General features: G+C 42.0%; 1 long non-coding RNA gene across 1 annotated transcript in view; it reads left to right on the top strand.

Moving 5' to 3' along the window:
* Nucleotides 1-8,557: 8,557 nt before the first annotated feature.
* Nucleotides 8,558-13,193, top strand: part of LOC121042972 (uncharacterized) — a 64,902-nt gene continuing 60,266 nt past the window's right edge. Inside the window, exon 1 of the long non-coding RNA XR_005796571.1 lies at nucleotides 8,558-9,362. This is a non-coding gene — a long non-coding RNA (uncharacterized LOC121042972). The remainder of the gene's footprint in view (nucleotides 9,363-13,193) is intronic.

Genomic DNA, 13,193 nt, shown 5'->3' with positions numbered 1-13,193 from the left:
TATATACACATACACACACATGCACACCCACATATACACACATTCATGTACACACGTACACACATACGCACACGCATTCACATACACATGTACACACACATATACACACGCATTCACACACACATACACACACATATATACATGCACTCACATACACACACCCATAGATACCCACATATACACACGCATTCACATATACACGTACACAAACATACACATACGCATTCACATACACACACGTGCATACACATGTGTTCACATATACACGTACACACACATACACACATATTCATACACACACTTACACCGACCTCCTACCCCCTCCCCCACAACCACACAAACACATATACACATACACACATAACCTACACCAGAATCTCTCAAAGTTTGGTCTCTAGACCGTTAGCATCAGAAATACCAGGTTTACATATTAAAAATGGAGATTTTTGGAACTTACCCTGTAAGAAGTAATGGCACTTTTTGTGCTCAGACCCCTCCCTTGGACTCCCTTCTCACAATGCACACAATTAAATACGTGGGACCTACAAGGGGAAATAATTATATAGTTTTCTATCTCTATAACTATATATCAATTTTCTGATGTGGTAATATATATGTTTATTTATTAACACATGAAATAAGATCTAACATCAAGTTTAATAGCTTCTGTTGTTTCAGCATAGACATTATTTTGCGGTATCTACAACAATAATAACGTGACTTCAAAATATTTGGGGTGTCTGTTGGTGGCATCACAGATACTGATACTTCCCGAGTTTGTGGCCTACTTTCAAAATGCTAAACTTCACTTAAAGGTTAGTGAAAAGAGGCACCTGGGTGGCTCAGTCGGTTAAGCGTCCAACTTCGGCTCAGGTCGCTAACTCAGTTTGTGAGTTTGAGCCCCGTACCTGGCTCACTGCTGTCAGCACAGAGCCTGCATCAGATCTTCTGTCCCCCTCTCTCTGTCCCTCCCCAACTTGCACGCTCTGTCTCTCTCTCTCTCTATCAAAAATAAATAAACATTAAAAATCATGTTACGAAAAATAAGGGTTAGTGAAAATAAAGATGTGAAATATTTTCCATCCAAGGTCAGGGACCTCCTGAATTTGAGTTAGGTACACCAAGTTTTAAAAAAACAACAACCCTCCTCTAAACCTCAGAGAGTCAAGTCTCAGAGAGAAGGTCTAAGAATCCGCATTTCAGCAAGTTTCCAGAACAGGAGACCCTCTGCCTGAGCATTGTGTTCCAAACAGCTATACTTTCAAGGCTCCTTCTGCTTGCAGGGCTTGCCCCAACATTGCCACATTTTCCCTGATAATTGTCTTCATCCTACACCCTATCCTCAGGCAGATTTCATTTCTCTTTTATCTGGGCTCCATAGCACTTCTGGAATGTGCTCATTGTTCTGTTCCCTGTTCCACCCCACCATGGAAGACAAGGATAGAACAGTCTGTCAGAAAATGTTAAGATCAGCAGAAAACACATAAAGAGCACATGAAATCCTGGATAAGATATTTCGCTTTTCTGTTGAGTGAGAATCTATAAAATAACGGGCATTTGGGAATGACCTTTTTAGATCATCTGCCTTTCCCTGAGTTCCATATCATCATGGGTTTGGGGTTTTGTCCTTGGATTTCCAAGCAGGCTCCTGGGCCACCTTCGTCACCTGCAGGGTGTGACCCTTGGGACCCTTCCCACTTACCTTCTTTCCTCCCAGATCAACACCCTGAGCCCTTTTAACCCTATCACCCATTCTGTCCTATCTCCAAAGTCCACTCTTCCACGTTAAGAATTCTTTTATGTTTGTTTCTGCAGCTGCTAGAGGCCTAGCAGGGGTTTGGGGTTTGGGGATAGAAGTGGGAAAGAGAAGCAGTGGGTTTCACAGTTCACTGGTCTGCCAGAGGGTGATTATATGAAGAAAAAAAAAAATCCACAAAGGCCTTATTCCACAAAACCCAGCTCCTACAGACACATCTTCTATACCTTATTATATCCTGTATCTTATGCTGAAGAGGGTCTGTCTCCTTCCCCAGTTTGAGTGATGTTGTCAAAGTCACCAGCTCCAGGAAAGATAGGGGTGGGAGGAGTGTTGGGGGAGAAAACTGGATCAAACCGCATAGAGGTGTTTCTGAGCTCTGTTGTTAGACTGAATTCCCCCCCCCCCCCCAGCAGGACCCACTATTTAAAAACCACTGATTTATTTATTTTTATTTTTATTTTTTTACTGTTGAGCAAGATAACCTCTTTAGGCTGAAATTCTCTGAGTCAGTTATAATAATACGTTCCAGGGTTGTGTTATATAAAGCACTTCACTCCGTGGCACAAAAACAGACACATAGACCAATGGAATAGAATAGAAACCCCAGAACTAGACCCACAAACGTATGGCCAACTCATCTTTGACAAAGCAGGAAAGAACATCCAATGGAAAAAAGACAGTCTCTTTAACAAATGGTGCTGGGAGAACTGGACAGCAACATGCAGAAGGTTGAAACTAGACCACTTTCTCACACCATTCACAAAAATAAACTCAAAATGGATAAAGGACCTGAATGTGAGACAGGAAACCATCAAAACCTTAGAGGAGAAAGCAGGAAAAGACCTCTCTGACCTCAGCCGGAGCAATCTCTTACTCGACACATCCCCAAAGGCAAGGGAATTAAAAGCAAAAGTGAATTACTGGGACCTTATGAAGATAAAAAGCTTCTGCACAGCAAAGGAAACAACCAACAAAACTAAAAGGCAACCAACGGAATGGGAAAAGATATTTGCAAATGACATATCGGACAAAGGGCTAGTATCCAAAATCTATAAAGAGCTCACCAAACTCCACACCCGAAAAGCAAATAACCCAGTGAAGAAATGGGCAGAAAACATGAATAGACATTTCTCTAAAGAAGACATCGGGGGGCGCCTGGGTGGCGCAGTCGGTTAAGCGTCCGACTTCAGCCAGGTCACGATCTCACGGTCCGTGAGTTCGAGCCCCGCGTCAGGCTCTGGGCTGATGGCTCGGAGCCTGGAGCCTGTTTCCGATTCTGTGTCTCCCTCTCTCTCTGCCCCTCCCCCATTCATGCTCTGTCTCTGTCTGTCCCATAAATAAATAAAAAAAAAAAAAGAAGACATCGGGATGGCCAACAGGCACATAAAAAGATGTTCAGCGTCGCTCCTTATCAGGGAAATACAAATCAAAACCACACTCAGGTATCACCTCACTCCAGTCAGAGTGGCCAAAATGAACAAATCAGGAGACTATAGATGCTGGAGAGGATGTGGAGAAACGGGAACCCTCTTGCACTGTTGGTGGGAATGCAAATTGGTGCAGCCGCTCTGGAAAGCAGTGTGGAGGTTCCTCAGAAAATTAAAAATAGACCTACCCTATGACCCAGCAATAGCACTGCTAGGAATTTATCCAAGGGACACAGGAGTACTGATGCATAGGGGCACTTGTACCCCAATGTTCATAGCAGCACTCTCAACAATAGCCAAATTATGGAAAGAGCCTAAATGTCCATCAACTGATGAATGGATAAAGAAATTGTGGTTTATATACACAATGGAATACTACGTGGCAATGAGAAAAAATGAAATATGGCCTTTTGTAGCAACGTGGATGGAACTGGAGAGTGTGATGCTAAGTGAAATAAGCCATACAGAGAAAGACAGATACCATATGGTTTCACTCTTATGTGGATCCTGAGAAACTTAACAGGAACCCATGGGGGAGGGGAAGGAAAAAAAAAAAAAAAGAGGTTAGAGTGGGAGAGAGCCAAAGCATAAGAGACTGTTGAGAACTGAGAGCAAACTGAGGGTTGATGGGGGGTGGGAGGGAGGAGAGGGTGGGTGATGGGTATTGAGGAGGGCACCTTTTGGGATGAGCACTGGGTGTTGTATGGAAACCAATTTGACAATAAATTTCATATATAAATAAAAAAAATTAAAAAAAAAAGCACTTCACTCCGTATCGCATACATACTAAGTGTTTGATAAAGGAGCTTTATTACTATTTGTCTTTTATTTCCAACACCCAGCAGAGTGCTGGCACATAATAGGTGCTCAGTAAACTCTTAAGCACTTGAAGTGCAAGAAAGAGCTATAAGAGCTGAGAATCAGGAAACGTAGGTCCAAGTCTTACCTCTGCCACTGACTTGCTTTTGACCTTGGTTGCCCAAGGTCCCTTATTCTTTCTAGCCAATGACCTAATCCATCAACTGCAAGGATTAGATGATCTAATTTCAAAAGCAGGGGTTCCAGTGTTTCAGGATTAAGTAGAGATCTAGCTGCCAATTCCACTACGACAAAACAGTAGTATTTCAGACCCCCATCCTAGAATTTCACAAGGAAATCGATATTTTAACTTTTGAGTGTGATTTTGATCACTAATCAGGTTGAGAGCTACTATTCCAAGGCTCTTTTATCTTGAGGCCTCAAAGATTATAGTTTAGGACAGTACAAGGAATTACACAAATAGCCTTTGCAGGAAAATAGAACCTGGAATCTTTCCAAAACACAGAGTTTTTATATGATGAGAGCATTTTTTATTCCTATGGGCCCTACCCCCTCATTTATTCAATAAATAACTGAGCCGTTATGTACCAGGAGCTGTGGAAAGACTTGGGGTCCCATAGGGAACAGCACATCGTCCTTTCTTTGGAGGAGCTCAGAAGCTGGGGGAGGAGGAGAGACCAGAAAACCAGGGACCTCAATACAACCGCCCCTGTGAGGGTACAGGGAGACGGGAGGCAATGGCCCCAGGAGGAGCTCAAGACTCAGTCTTGGGTGTTTAGAAGTGACCTTCTGAAGGAAGTCACATTGAGCTGCCTTCTCTCTTCCTTTTCCAAACACAAAGGGAAGCCTTCCTTGATGAATCAAGGCTTCTTCACAGCCAACACAGCCTGCTGAGGCACAACCTACAGATTGATTAAATGTCCCAAACTCTCCTCTGTGAAATGGCAAAACAATTAAAACGTCCACGCTATTAAATTAGAGGGGGGAAAAAGATGGCTGCTTCATTCTTCTTCCCCTTCCTTCCTTCCCTCCTTCGTTCCTCCCTCCCTCCCTCCCTCTCCCCAGCTCTTTCTCTTTCTTCTAAGTAGCAGCTGAATTGAATTCTTAAGCATCCACTAAGTGCTCATTACATACTCAAGCCAAACTCTGCTTTGCCTTCCAGAGGAATGGGGGTTTGCTTTGGACTGGGCAGCTTGGAATAGGCTAGGGGTCTTTTTCCTAGCCTTATCATTAAAATTTCCCTAGTGTGGACAGAGCCGTTACTAACTGGCCAATGAAAAATACTTAAATATCATTAAAAAGTTTCGACTCTTCGTAATTCTCCTTAATGGTGCAAAAATCAGCTCCAGACTCCAGTTCTGAGATTGCATGTTCAAAAGACCTTGCGCTAAAGTCTCAAATTACCTAATTACCATATTTATTGCCAGATTCTGTTTTCTAATCCCTGGTGACTCCGTCAGTTAAATTTATGTGCTGATCCTTTTTTTCTTTGACCATGGGTACTGAGTGGGGCTTGTTGTGGCCTGAATGGGAAAGCCTTTTGGTTATGGACAATAGAAAGAAGCCTGGGCAGGAGGGGCTCTGAAAGGCACACCCGGCCAGAGCCTGACGGAGGGAAAGGGAAACCTTGGCTGGCTTCCAAGCCATCATTACCGGCATCAGACTCACCATATTGTAATTGTAATGGATATAAATTAAGCTACGCAAATAATCTGGCTCCTCTCCCATTTAGAAGACCCAAGCCAGGAGCCCCCTTGAATTCTGCTTAGATCCAGAGAGGCGTGGTTTCTCTTAATTCTTCCTTAATTGGAACTTTGTTGCAACAAAGTTTATCATCACCAAGAGGGAGAAAACAAATTAAATGGTGATTATATTTAGGTATCCTGTGGTTCTATCCAAGGGAGAGAATGGCTATGACTCTGAAGGTTTTTAAAAGAACTATGGCTTGGTTCATGGATGCCAAATTTCAGTTTTATACAGGTCAGTGGGCAGAGTGGTTTTGTTTTTGTTTTTGCTTTTGTTTTTGTTTTTGTTTTTAAGGAGGTTGGGCATGAGTAAGAAAAACAAAATCCCATTTTAGTTTATTTTGAATATTCTGTAGGTACCCTGATTCTCTGAAAAACAAAAAACAAAACAAACCTCTGATGGGCTAAAATGAACATAACTTGACTTAGCAATTCCTACTCTATTTTCTTTTGCTTCTTCTCATTAAGTAAAGATAAAAGGAAGTACTATACACACACAGCTAAACAGAATAAAATAGAAAATCAAACCTGGAAAGTGCTTTCTCTTTTTTTTTTTTTATAATTTTTTTTTCAACGTTTATTTATTTTTGGGACAGAGAGAGACAGAGCATGAACGGGGGAGGGGCAGAGAGAGAGGGAGACACAGAATCGGAAACAGGCTCCAGGCTCTGAGCCATCCGCCCAGAGCCTGACGCGGGGCTCGAACTCACGGACCGCGAGATCGTGACCTGGCTGAAGTCGGACGCTTAACCGACTGCGCCACCCAGGCGCCCAAGTGCTTTCTCTTTTAATGAGCAAATATAATATCTGGAAAGGCTTTGTGTTTATACACTGTGGCTGAGTAGTTTTAGTATCTGCTTTTGAATTATGATATTCCTAGCAATTTTTTTTCTGCATACTATTTTATCTGCATACTAGAGAGATACCCCCTCTCCCCCCTTTTAAAGGTTAAAAAATTTTCTTCCTTTAATGGCTGAGTGGGTTTCATATATCACTTAAAATTGAGATATTCTTACCCACTTTCTCCCTAAATTATTGCAATATGCTGATGTTTCCCCCTTCTAGGTTAAAGACTGTCTTCTTCTATACATACCCTGTATTTTTTCAAGGACCCCACTTGTCATCCCAAATAGATGCTGCACTTAACACTCAACCATCCTTGGCAAGGAGGCTCTTTGCTTATAACATGAGAATAGAGATTTGCTCCCTGGAATACATTGCAATACCGCGATAAAATGAGACACATAACAGCTAAAAGCACAGACAAAAACTGAGCTGAGGACTTCTTAAAAGTGTCCAATTACTACAGTAAAGCAACATATAAATGATAATGACGTCATAAACCCCAGAGGCAAAATGGGAGCCTTTGTATTTAGCAAATGAACGGAGGAAACTTAGCGTTTACTCAACAGGGACACAGACTAGGAACTGTGCTCCCTCTTCCCTCCAGTTCCCTTCCTTATTTGCAAGAATCCTGAAAGGTCGGCCTTATTAGCCTAACTAGCTATTTATTTGTGTATTCATTCATGCCTTATTTATACATATAGACTCCCACAAACTCATCCACTTACTCACTGGATGCCTGCCGTAGGCCAGACACTCTACCGGGTTCTGTTGTGCAAGGTGAGTCGACCCTGCCTTTGAGGTGCATCCAGTTTAATAGGGTAGGAGAAGGTGAGGGGGAGAAAGCAGCAAAAAGATAAATCCTGCAATGTTGAGTACCACTACAGAGATATGAATAAAATGTTGATGAAGCTAAGAGCAAAACCTGGAGTCATCGAGAGATCAAGAGCTTTCTCTCGCCTTCTTTCCTTAGATAGAAACTACAGAGAACAAGGGCCTTTGGCTAAGAATTTAATTGAATCCTTGCTAGGACAGCGATTGCACTGATTTTCTTCCAGTAATGAAGGAAGCAGCTCTTGCCATGGGGTCTGTTCTTTTTCCCTGCAAGCTCCACGTGGCCCAATTTAGAAGGGGGGGAGGTTAAATAAAAAAAAGGGCTTCACTCTACTCTGGAGGATAATGTGATTTACAGATGCTATGGGTAGAGATGAACTTTTCAAATTATGAAGCACTTCCAAAATTAGTTTTTTCGTTCTTGTGGTTGAGAAGATTCTTTCCCCAGATTTGTCCTGGGGAGGTTGTACCTTGGGAGTGTTTTGCCTAACAAGTGTGTCTGCACTCCCATTAGTGGGTGCTTGGGAAGGAATGAGAACTGGAGAACCCGGGAATGCTTGGACCATGCTGGGGAAATCTCTTCCCCTGTTCTATGAACTGTCACCGGCAGTCATGAAGGGTGTTGTGTGGTGTTTTCTGACCCCACTTCGGATATCAAATGTGTGTAGTTTTCCCATACCAGCTCTCTAATTCCCCAATCCCAACTGGGTATCCAGCAATGCAATGCAATTCTGACACTATCCACCCGGAGGTAACACAGACCCCAGAAGACTGCCCCTACCTCAGGTGCCAGCTACAGATGGAATGGCCAGGCCACCCACACTCCTGGCCACCTCACTCCAGATTTGCAGGCTCCCATGACTCCCTTCATCAGGTTCTATAATCTACTAAAATGACTCACAGAACTCGGAAAAACACCTATTTACATTTATGGTAAAACCCTGAGTTATGAGTCACTTGATCTGCGAGTGTTCTGCAAGATGAGCAAACATTTCTAATAAATTTTAATTTGATAAATGAGTGACGTCTTGCAATATGAGTAGTACGTGACACTGAATGTCACATGATCACAACTGAGCCAATGGTTTTCTCTCTCTCTGTCTCCAGGATTGTGGGTGATCCTCTCCCATGCTTGGATGCTCCGTCTCAGATGGCGGTGTTTGGCAGAAATCAGTGATTTTTCAGAATGTCGGAAGGTGCCTACAGCTGGCACTAGTGTATTTTGTCTCTTCAAAGCGCCTACGAACAGTCCTTTGCTTTTCCAGACACGAGTAAGCTTAGGAATGCTTTGCTTCACTCTAGGTCAGGCTGCCTGCAGATATAGACCCTTTCCTCTGCTGCCTTGTTGCCAGTTACATTAAACACAGTACATGACAAGAGTTTATTAATACTGTACTATAGTCAACATCCGTGCGAGCACATAAAATGGCTCCCATGCAGAAAAAGATTGAAAAGAAACGCAGTAAGAAAAAGGAGATGATTACAGTGGAAGTTAAGAAGGAAATCATCGAGAAGTATGAACGAGGTATGCGAGCGGTCGAAATTGCAAGATTTCACAAGAAGTCTATGTCTACCTCTTGCCTGCAGAGGAGGAGGAGAGAAAGGTGGAGGAACCCCTCACTTCAAATGAGATTAGGGAGATGCGTAAAATTTGGGAAACTGCAAAATTTCGTGGAAAAGCACCACCTGAATAAGGCTGTAGCAGGGCAAGCGATGAATCTGTTTACCGACAACGTGATGTCACATTTCCACAAAGTCCTCAAAAGGAGGCAAAAGCAAGTGTCACTGGACAGTTTCCTTGTTAAAGTTGAACGAAGAGAAAAGGATTCCATCGAGCCAATAGATAGCAGTGATTCCGTTAGTGATAGTGAAAACTGTCCTACACAATAACCCTCCTCTCTTGTCTCCTTCACACCCGCACAAAGGTTTTCAAAGGTAAGTGCAAGTTAATTTGTTTACTTTTCTATTTTCTTTACATTTTTCTTTATTACTTTGTAGAGTATTACAGTGTCGTCATCCTTTTTTAAATGAATATTTTTAGGTCGTGGAACAAATCATCTGAGTTTCCATTATTTCTTGTGGGGAAATTTGCTTTGATATGTAAGTGCTTTGGATTACAAGTGTGCTTCCAGAATGACTTATGCTCGCAAACCAAGGTTTTCCTGTACCAGTTTTGCATAAAGACTAGAATTCAGAAACAGACAAATGGAAGAGATGTATAAGGCAAGGTATATGGTGCATGGAGTGGGGGAATGTGAGGAGCCCGTTGGGGTGCACCACTCTCCAAGCACATCGATGTGTTCTTCAACTCAGAAGCTCTCTAAATTTCGTCGTTCAAGAGTTTTTATAACTGAATCTACAGCCCCCCCCCCCCCTTCCCTCCCTTGACATTAGGGTGGGGTGGATGGCTGGAGGGGCTGAAAGTTCTTACCTACTGATCACAGGTTTGGTTTTTCCCATCCTGATGCTATCTGGGACCTCTACCCTGTAACACTTCATTAGCATAAACTCAAATGTAATCAAAAGGGGCCTTGTTATGAGTAATAAAAGACACACCGATCACTCAGGAAACCCCAGGGTTTTTAGGAGCCCTGTGCCAGGAACTGGGGACAAAGACCAAATAAATGTTTTATTGTACTTTGCTGTACAACGGGTAGTACAGGAGATGGATTTTAACCTAGTTATCTGATTCCTGAGTCCTTCTTAGTGTTGTTCTTTTATTTTTATGGCTTGTTACTTTATTAGTATTTCCCCTACCTATCGTTGGCGTTACATCTATCATACCTTTAAAGATTCAGGACTCAGTAGTGTAAAAACACAGGTGAAGTAAAAGCCCCAAAGGGTCACAACTGGCATCTTGTGATTCATAGTCTAAGACTCCAGGATAGAGATGTGAACAGATACGCAGCTGGCCAAAGCTGCCATGCATAGTGCTTTAGATTGTTCACTGTACAAGGCCATCCAACCAAGGGCAAGTAGAGACCAGTAAAGACTGAAATCTAGTCTGTGCTCTGCTTATCCAACAGTGGGACTGCCTTGGCTTGGGAAAAGGACAGTTTAATTCCCTCACAGTTACCATTTGGGTTAGCTGTGTCCGGCCTACAACTAACCAATGGTTACGAAGGCTATAAAATAACACAGAAAAATGTTTTCACCAAGCAGGTGAAAATTGCGGAGTGTGACTTTGTTGAATGATATGAATATACCTAAAAAATGAGTACAATTCTGAAAAAGCATATGCTCAGGAAAAGTAAGGTCTGAAGTGGGATATTGGCTTTTTTCTCTTTTATTTCCTTGTTTCCCCAAATTTCAATAATATGGTAATATGGCATTTATAATGAAAATAAATATTTAAAAACAAAACAATACAATGCTATTTTTATATATATCAGGCTTTCGTAAAGACAAAGTATGTGTGTAGGTGATGTAAATGTGTATTGGGCTGGAGGAGGCAGAGGGAGGGTTATTGAATCATCCTAAATGGGAGTAGTGAGAAGTATGTAAGGTGACATTGACAGGGACCAAGGGCGGACTGGTTCCTGTGCACAAAAATTAGGTAAGTATTCTTTTTCTACCATCATTGACCAATTTCCCTTCTCCATCATCTACTTATTTCAGCAACTAAACATTTATTTGGTGAAATAAGTAACTCTGTTAATACAAAAATGCCTCCTCTGTGAGGGCTAAGCCTTGTAGACTCTCTAATGTGCATAAACTTAATTAGATCAGCATCTCAGTGAGAGCCCAGTATGCAGGTTCCCTGTTATCAGAACTTCGGACTGAGGAGCCTGAAAGGGAGTTTTACATGCTTTCCTGTTATCAGCTTCTCCCCGTAATCACCGTTTCAGTAGAGGACCCACTTTAGAGAGATTTCGAGTTTCTGAACTGAACTTCAGAAGAATCACTTTAATAATAAATGACAAAGATAACAGGGATGATGAAGACACTGATAATAACCACCACTTACTGAGTGCTTGTTATGTGCCAGGCACACGCTTAAGTGCCTTACGTGTATCTTCCCTTTTAATCCTCATTGATATTCTTACAGGGCAAGTGCTATTTTCTCCCATTTAATTGACAAGCAAATTTGCGAGGGGTATGTAACTTGCCCCCAAATCACCCAGCTTTGAAGCCCCACAGATGGGGATTCCATCCAAGTCAGCTTGCTAAGACATGAGTTTCTAACTATGACATTACAGTTTTTCTCCATAGCAGGGGAAAACAAATCTTTAATGTAAAGAGCTAGGTGGTAAATATTTTAGGCTTTGTAGGCCAAGAGGCAAAATTGAGACGATTATATAGGTACTTATATAAAAAAAGCAAAAACTAATTTTTACAAATTTTTAATCAATGAAATTCAAAACTTTATGCATGTTGAAATTTGAATTTCATGTGCATGTGCTTTTCATATGTCAAGAGATACTATTATCCTTTTGATTTATTTTCAACCATTCAAGAATGCAAAAACCATTCTTAGCTTGGAGGCCATACAAAAAAATCTGAGTAGGGGCTGCAGTGGTCTGATGGCCACTGTTGCAGCTGGGATGTCCTTGGGTTGGCAGCTGTGGATGGGAATGGACAGGATATTTAACCAACAGTTAGGGGGAATCGGTGATCTGAGAGTTTGTGCTGGAAAACAACAGTGATGCAGAATGCCAGGAAAGAAGACTCTACCCATGTTGTCAGTCAGCTGGAGCTTCTCTGGCACAGTTACAAGGACTGCCCACCTTTCCTAGGAGTGGTGAGGTTCCCATTTTGAGTGTAGCATTGTGAGAAATTCTTCAGGGAGAGTGAACAGAATCGTTGAAATTGGAACTCATCTAGAAAATCTAGCATATGTTTGTTTAGCTGTAGGTTAAGTTTAGATGTTATAATTAGTTTGGCACTCTGCCCACTTCCCTCTCTCTTACTGTAACCCACTTGTCAAGCAGAAGGAGGGGGAGGGAAGAGGAAAGAGCAAAGGAGGACAAAGAAGGGGTGAGAGAAGGGCTGTACATATGGCCCAGGTTTTCTTCATTCTGTCTTCAGCGACTCCAATATTTTATCATACTCCGTGGAGAATGTATGTACTACCTAGTGTTCTGGAAGTCAGCAAATTCTAGTGGAGCCCAAGTGATGGAGAGGAAGGGCATGGTGAGGAGCTTCAGGACATGGTCTCATCCCCTTCTGGCTGGTTGGCCTTCAGCACATAAATCACTTCTCTGGATCTCTGCATCATCCCGTATAAAGCAAAGGATGAGCTCCAAATGTAGTGATCTTTATGAACAGACATCCTTGATTGTAATCCAAATTAGGACTAGCAATTGCTTCCAAATATATATATATATATGTATCTCACAAACTGAGAGATATATATATCTCACAAACTGAGAGTGCAAATAATGTGAATGATCACATTTGGGCCTCCAATATTAGGTACGCTCTTAAATTCACTTTCAAAGAGACAAACCTTGAAGTCCCTTGGGCACCCTGCATCAAATCTTAGGAGAGAACATGAAGCTCTTACAATTAAGGTTCAACTACATTACATTAAAACACTGTAATCAAGACCCAAATAGTAGCCGCTGAACTGAGAAGAAGAGGCAAGACAGCACAAAAACCACCTCTAGCTACTAAGGAATTTGCACACATCACCAGGTCATTTCAAATTCTTGAGATATTAGCACTGAAGTTGACATGAAGGACACAGTCCTTACTTACTTCATAACTTCGAGGAAGTTATCTAATATCTCCAAGCCTCAGTTTCCCCATCATAAAAATGAAAAT

The sequence above is a fragment of the Herpailurus yagouaroundi genome, unplaced genomic scaffold (genome assembly GCF_014898765.1).
Source record: "Herpailurus yagouaroundi ecotype Mexico unplaced genomic scaffold, PumYag 186, whole genome shotgun sequence".
Taxonomy (NCBI): domain Eukaryota; kingdom Metazoa; phylum Chordata; class Mammalia; order Carnivora; family Felidae; genus Herpailurus; species Herpailurus yagouaroundi.
The sequence above is the reverse complement of the archived record's forward strand: the minus strand, read 5'-3'. Positions and strand labels throughout refer to the sequence as shown.